Raw genomic sequence first — 7,304 nt, 5'->3', positions numbered from 1 at the left:
CTACCAATGAGTTGACTATGTCTGTCAGTATAGACTAACCACGTCACGTCTACAGTTCAACGCCCGACCTGGTACTCAGTAAATTAGCGTTAGTGGCTTACTCTTGTCACACGTTAATTGCAGGTACTACCCAACCTGAAAACATACGATTTGTAATAAATAACGTATATTGTTCAGTACACCGTTCATAGTCACCAGCAGAAATATTGGTCCTTATACCGGTGTATTCCCAATGTCGCAGAGCCATAGGAACTTCTTCCATATATGAAGCGGTTGTCTCGCAAAGTATGCACGAGAGCTTGTATGAAGTCTGAAATTTAGAAGGTGAGGTACTGGGGAAAGTAAAGTCGTGATTGCGGGTAGTGATTCGTGCTTGGATAGCTCAGTCTGTATAGCATTTGCGTGCGAATGGCAAAACCGATGGGATATAGTCACGGTATGGCACACAGTTTTAATCTGGAGGAAGTTTTTTGGATGATGTATTACTTCATCATCATCAGTGTTCTGCCAAAAGGCAGGTTTTCACATGGTAGTTCTCCAGGCTGTCCGGTCTTCGACCATCCTCTTCAGGTCTGCATAATTTCCTCTTCCCTTTAAGCCATCTATCATCTTGTACCTCCTTCTTGCTCTTAGTCTTCTCCCACAAACCAATCCTTCCAAAGCATCTGCTAGCAAGCAGTGAATGTCCCAACCAGTTCTTTTTCCTTTCTCTTCCAACGTTCATCAGACATCTTCTCTTACCAACCGTTTCCAATACTCTTTCATTATTCACTCTTTCCATCCAGCTTATTCTCTCCATTCTTCTCCACATCCACATCTCAAATGCTCCTAATCTTTCTCCATCCTCTCGTTTCAGCGTCCATGTTTCTGCCCCATATTGTGCCACACTCCAGACAAAACATTTGCCAAGCCTTTTCCTTCGGCCCTTATCTAATTTGCTACATAAGTGTCTCCTCTTTCTGTTGAATGCTATGGCAATTGCAGTTTTCACCTCCTGGTGACATCTCCAGTCTTCAGTTATTGTGCTTCCAAGATATTTAAATGCTCTCACCTGACTAACGGTAGATGGTCCTATTTTAATATTGGACAGTCTGCATCTTGTACTGATGATCACACTCTTTGGTTTTGCTGTGGTTTTCTGCATCCCATATTCCAAACAAGCTTCATTCAGATCTTTCAGCATGTTATTTCACTGTCTGCTCACGTTCTGCCGCTAATACCATGTCATCAGCAAATCTTATACAATCTATTTTCCTTCCACCAATACATTTTCCTCTTTTCCCATTTAAGGCTTCCGCAAAAATCTCTTCAAGGTATGCGTTAAACAACAGTGGGGGAAGACTACAACGTTGTCCAACACCTCGCCCAGTGCTGCTTCCTTCTGACATTTCATTTCCAATCCTTATCCTTACTTTCTAATGTAAATATATATTCTGTATCAGTCGTCTCTCTTTCCAGTCTACTCCTTTCCTCTTCAAAATATCCATCAGCTTGTTCCACTAAACTCTGTCAAAAGCCTTTTCTAAATCTATAAAAACTGCAAAGATTTCTCTACCTTTTCCCACATATCTTTCCGCTATAGTTCTTAACAGGCCAATCTCTTATTCCTTTTACTCTTCTAAATCCGAACTGCTCCCCTGCAATCCTTTTACCCAGCTTGTCATATAGCTTTCTGTTGAGCACTGTCAGCAAGACTTCAGCTGCATGAGAAGTTAGACTGATGGTCCTATGCTCTTCACACCTTCAGTATTTCTCTTTGTCTCTATTGGTATCATAACTGTTGCAAGGTTTACCAGAAGATATGTTGCAAGAAAGTCCTCAGACCATTCCCTTTTGTCATATATCTCGTTACAGAGGTAGACTATTTCTTTTCTTGCCTTGTTTCCCAGACTCTTCAACAGTTCTGCGGGCAAATCATCAATTCCACATGCCTTCCTATTCTTCATCTCCTTCAGCGCATTTTCTACTTCTGCTTCCAAGATGGTGAATCGCTTTCCATCTTCCGGCACATATTGCTCCTCTTCAGTCTTAATTTCGCTTCGTGTTTCATCCTCCTTATACAGACATTCAATATATTCTTGCCATCCGTTCAAAACCTCCTGTGGTTCTTCTGCTAGAGTACCATCCCACCTTTTTATTTCCATGTTATTCCTCTTTCTTTTACGTTCAAAAACTACCTCACTAGCCAGTCTATGCATCATTTCATACTTTCGCTCTTTCTCCATTTTCTGTATTTTATTGCATTTCCGTTTCATCAATTTTTCCCTTGCTGCTGCAGTTTCTCTTCTTAATTCATTATTCAGATTCATGTACCTATTTTTGCCTTCTTCAGTTTCTACATTTTTCCACTTCCCCCGCTCTTCCATCATTTTCAACATGTTTCTGTTATCCATTCTTTCCTGGTAATTTGGGATACTCTAATTCCTAATACTTCTTTGGCAGAGTCCACGAGTCTTTCCCTCATATTTATCCATTTGTCATTAACACTTTCATCAAGACTACCTCTTGCCCATTTTTCCATAAATCTGTTTTTCGAATCTGATGCCTTTCCTACCTCTTTGAGTCTTTCTATGTTTAGTTTTTCATTTGCTTCACCTCTCCAGACTTTTTTCAACTTCACTTGTATTTCTCCCACTACTGGGTTGTGGTCTGAATTTATATCCGCTCCTGGATAAGCTTTGGCATTCTTCAAACAGTTCCTAACCCTTTTTTGTATTAGGATGTAGTCCAGCTGATATCATTCCCTATTCAAATATGATATCCATGTATAACATCTCCTTTTGTGGTGTTCAAATAATGTGTTACCAACTGCTAATGAATTTTCTTTACAGAAACTAATTAGTCGTTCACTTCTTTCATTTCTTATTCCTAATCCAAATTTTCCTGCTGTATCTTCATCTCTTCCTTCACCCACCACTACATCCCAGTCCCCCATGATGATGGAATGCTGAAGATTAGATGGGTAGATCACATAACTAATGAGGAGGTATTGAATAGAATTGGGGAGAAGAGGAGCTTGTGGCACAACTTGACTAGAAGAAGGGATCGGTTGGTAGGACTTGTTCTGAGACATCGAGGGATCACCAATTTAGTATTGGAGGGCAGCATGGAGGGTAAAAATCGTAGAGGGAGACCAAGAGATGAATACACTAAGCAGATTCGGAAGGATGTAAGCTGCAGTAGGTACTGGGAGATGAAGAAGCTTGCACAGGATAGAGTAGCATGGAGAGCTGCATCAAACCAGTCTCAGGACTGAAGACCACAACAACAACAACATGATGATGATGCAGGCATTTATATTTTCTTTTTCGATGAGTTCTTGTGTTTTCTGATAATATTCTTCCACTTCCTCATCTCTATGCTGGCTGGTTGACATATATACCTGTATTAACACCGCATCTTTTGAACTGCCCTTCAGTCGTATTATTATCAGTCGTCCATCAATATATTGTACCTTCATTACCTCATTTTTCAGCTTTTGCCCTATCAATATTCCTACTCCGTTTTCACCACTCTTGATTTCCCCTAAGTAAAAGAGCTTATAATCCCCACTTTCTATCTCGCCATTCTCTCCCCATCTCATTTCACACAATCCGAGGGCATCTAATCTGTTCCTTTTCATCTCCTGTTTTGCATTCTCTAGCTTTCCTGCTTGCAGTAGTGTCCTCACATTCCACATTCCAATCCTTATCTTTCCTTCCTTCACTTCCCTTTCTTCCTTTCAAATATGTCTACTCTCAATGTGTTCCTCTCCCAGACATACGAATGAGGGGAAGTTTTAGCTAGGGAATCTTTCACATGGAGAGACATACCATGTACTGCTTGGGAATATAACGTGGTAGTTTCCCATTACTTTCCACATAGGCAATAGGATGCCCAGCCTAAAATCAGCCGCTCACTATGAGTCAGACGCTGTCTGTAGCCACCCCTCAGGGGTACAGACGCTTCTTGTACTCTTTTCGTACCCAAAGAGAAAAGGTGCCTCTTCCGCCAGATTCACCGTTCCGAAAGACTCTTTCTCCGCTGTCGCTGCCGTTGAGGTCTTATACATGTAACAGGAAATGAAAGGAAAAGAACATGGTGAGGACAGGTTTGGGACAGGAAAGAGAGAGCGATAGGCCGTTGTGGGACACATTTTGTTTGGCCTGTCCGGCTTGGGTGACCCTTCTGATAGCTAAGCTACCGCCGGCATAGCCCTCCGGATCCAGAGCACGCAAACGTGCTCTACCACACGGACAGTGCTACGTTAATTCGGTTTCTCCTGAGGAGGATGTATTACTTGAAGAATTAATATTTTGTGGGATCAGTCACAAAACAGTAGCTTTAGGAGTGCATACGTATATAGATGAAGTTCAGTACTGTGACTGTGCATAACATTCCAGATGAGATCTAAGTAGAGCTCACTTCAGCAAAACTCTACACTTCATAAGCTACAGGAAAGGATTGTTCTGTGGTTCTTAATAATTTAGATGGTACATCTAGATTTCTTTTTAACTGGTTTAAAACTACAACAAAAAGTGAAAATCGGTAAAAGGCTCTGAGCACTATGGGACTCAACATCTTAGGTCATAAGTCCCCCAGAACTTAGAACTACTTAAACCTAACTAACCTAAGGACATCACACACACCCATGCCCGAGGCAGGATTCGAACCTGCGACCGTAGCAGTCCCGCGGTTCCGGACTGCAGCGCCAGAACCGCTAGACCACCGCGGCCGTCGAAAATCGGTAAAAAGTCCAGCATTACAAACGAATAAGGAAAACAATATAGTTTATCAAATTTTACCGTGAACGTGCGCTTATGATACCTAAATATCGACAAATGATAGTTAAGTCATAATGGAAAATATAACAGAGAGCTACTGCAATTTTTCAATGTGAAAATTTCGTGTGGTATTTCTGTCTGATATCCACAAATAACAGTAGAGTTTTAAGCAAATGATAAAAAGCTTATTTTTCGTGTCTATTGAAGTACGAGATTTTTCTTTTTCACGGAGAAGCAGCACATTAAAATTTCAATATCACCAGTGATCACTGGAAAAAAATAAAAAAAATCGGATGAAAACGATATAACTGTCTCACGCTTATGTTTCTACTGATTGATACAAACAACAGAATGTATGTTGATTAAATGCTGTAGAGTTTTATATAGTTACACCTTGGTGTGCTCTGAAATGTGGAAAACTATTGTGGAAGAATCAGAGCCTTCGGCGACACAGGAAACCACAAACCTTTCTTCTGACGATGGGAATAACTCATAAATCAAAGGAGATTTTAGATACAGAAAACCAATGCCAGTGCGGGTGCTCACTGAGGGACTGTGTCTTTGGGAATTCGCATAAAGAGCGGAAATCTAATGTATCCAACGAGTAATTTTCAGAGATATAATTTTAGCAAAAGAAAAAGAGAAAAAACTAGAAACTGCAGTTTGTTAACTTTAAACCTTGTCAGCTCCATCACATTTCATTAACCGTCACCAGTTCGAAGTCACCAAATAGGCTCCACTGAAAATGAAATTGTGATGAGTCCTATTTAATGCGATGGCATAATATGTGTACTACGTAAGTGTCGAAGAGAGATGGTAAATTTTTATCAAGGGCGACGGAAAACTCAAATATCGGAGAAATATGACATTTTTAAGAATTGTACAACGGCGCTGCAGGAATTTCGGGTGAAGGATAGCATAAATGCGGAACTGGTATCTCAGGGTCGTAAGACCATTCGTAGGAAAACCTACACTTAGAGTATGACATTTTGCTTGCAACCGTAAGTGAGTAGTAAAGTTCAACCGTTGGGTACATGTACACATTGCCTTGGAAAATAAGATTAATTCGAAATCACGCAGCAAAAATATCTCGATTTAAGAGTTGTAAAAAGAAGACTAATGTAAAACGCAATTAATTTATTTGTGTGTTATATGTAACAATGAGCTACCTGTTGTAATATTTCCGCCGGCCGGTGTGGCCGTGCGGTTCTAGGCGCTCCAGTCTGGAACCGCGTGACCGCTGCGGTCGCAGGTTCGAATCCTGCCTCGGGCATGGATGTGTGTGATGTCCTTAGGTTAGTTGGGTTTAAGTAGTTCTAAGCTCTAGGGGCCTGATGACCACAGATGTTAAGTCCCATAGAGCTCAGAGACATTTGAACCATTTTTTTTGTAATATTGCCCAAAGGCTAATTCCGGATTTGTCGTACATACACTGACGTGAAAACATAACAGGCATAATTTTTGCGACATCAGCGAATGTAGGTAGGCGTGGCCGGCCATTGGTGGCCGAGCGGTTCTAGGCGCTCCAGTCTGGAACCGCGTGACCGCTGCTGTCGCAGGTTCGAATCCTGCCTCGGGCATGGATGTGTGTGATGTCCTTAGGTTAGTTAGGTTTAAGTAGTTCTAAGTTCTAGGGGACTGATGACCTGAGATGTTAGTCCCATAGTGCTCAGAGCCATTTGAACCATTTTTTTAGGTAGGCGTGTTTCTGCATCTAAAAGATGACGTTCAATTTCGCCACACAAGACTGGCGCGAGTATCTCCACTGTGAGGATGCAGATCAGTCGTGAGCGATAGTTAAATTTGAGGCTGGCGGTAGTGAGATGATGTTAGTCAGGAATACCTTTAAGGCGACAAAGAGGCTATTGTGAACACTTCACTGGGCTTGAACGCGCTCGTGTAATAGGGCTACGAGAAGCTGCGATACTGCAGAAAGACTTGGCAGGAATGTGACCGATGTACTTGATTGCTGGCAACGGCGGTGTACAGAATGTATGGTCGTAAGAAGACGGGGTTCTGGGCGGCCACGTGGAGAAACCCAAAAGGGAGAGACCATCGTGTTCGGCGTATCGCTCTGTCGCATCGTACATTTGCAGCAGCAATATGAGCCACAGGTGTCACATTAGTGACACAACGAACTGTTAGAAATCGGTTGCTTCAAGGGCAGTTCCGATCCAGACGCCCTGTAGCGAGCATTGCCAGATCCCAAGCCAACTCCAATTCAGTGGTGTCAGGCGGGAGATCACTGAAGGGCAGGGTGGAGGTCTGTTGTGTTTTCTAATGAAAGCTGATTCTGCCTCTGAGCCAGTAATAGTCGTATGCTGGTTACAAGGAGACCAGTTAGGGGCCTGCATCCAAACTGTCGACGTGCTGGACACTGGACTCACACCTACACCTACAGTTATGGCCTGGGGTGCGATCTCGTTCGTCGGCAGGAGCACTCTCTTGGTTATCCCACGCACCCCGACTTCAAATTTGACCGACAGTCTGATGATCTTGGCCGAGCGGTTCTAGGCGCTTCAGTCTGGAACCGCGCTGCTG

This window comes from Schistocerca cancellata, chromosome 1 (assembly GCF_023864275.1).
Source record: "Schistocerca cancellata isolate TAMUIC-IGC-003103 chromosome 1, iqSchCanc2.1, whole genome shotgun sequence".
NCBI lineage: Eukaryota > Metazoa > Arthropoda > Insecta > Orthoptera > Acrididae > Schistocerca > Schistocerca cancellata.
Note: the sequence above shows the minus strand (reverse complement) of the source record.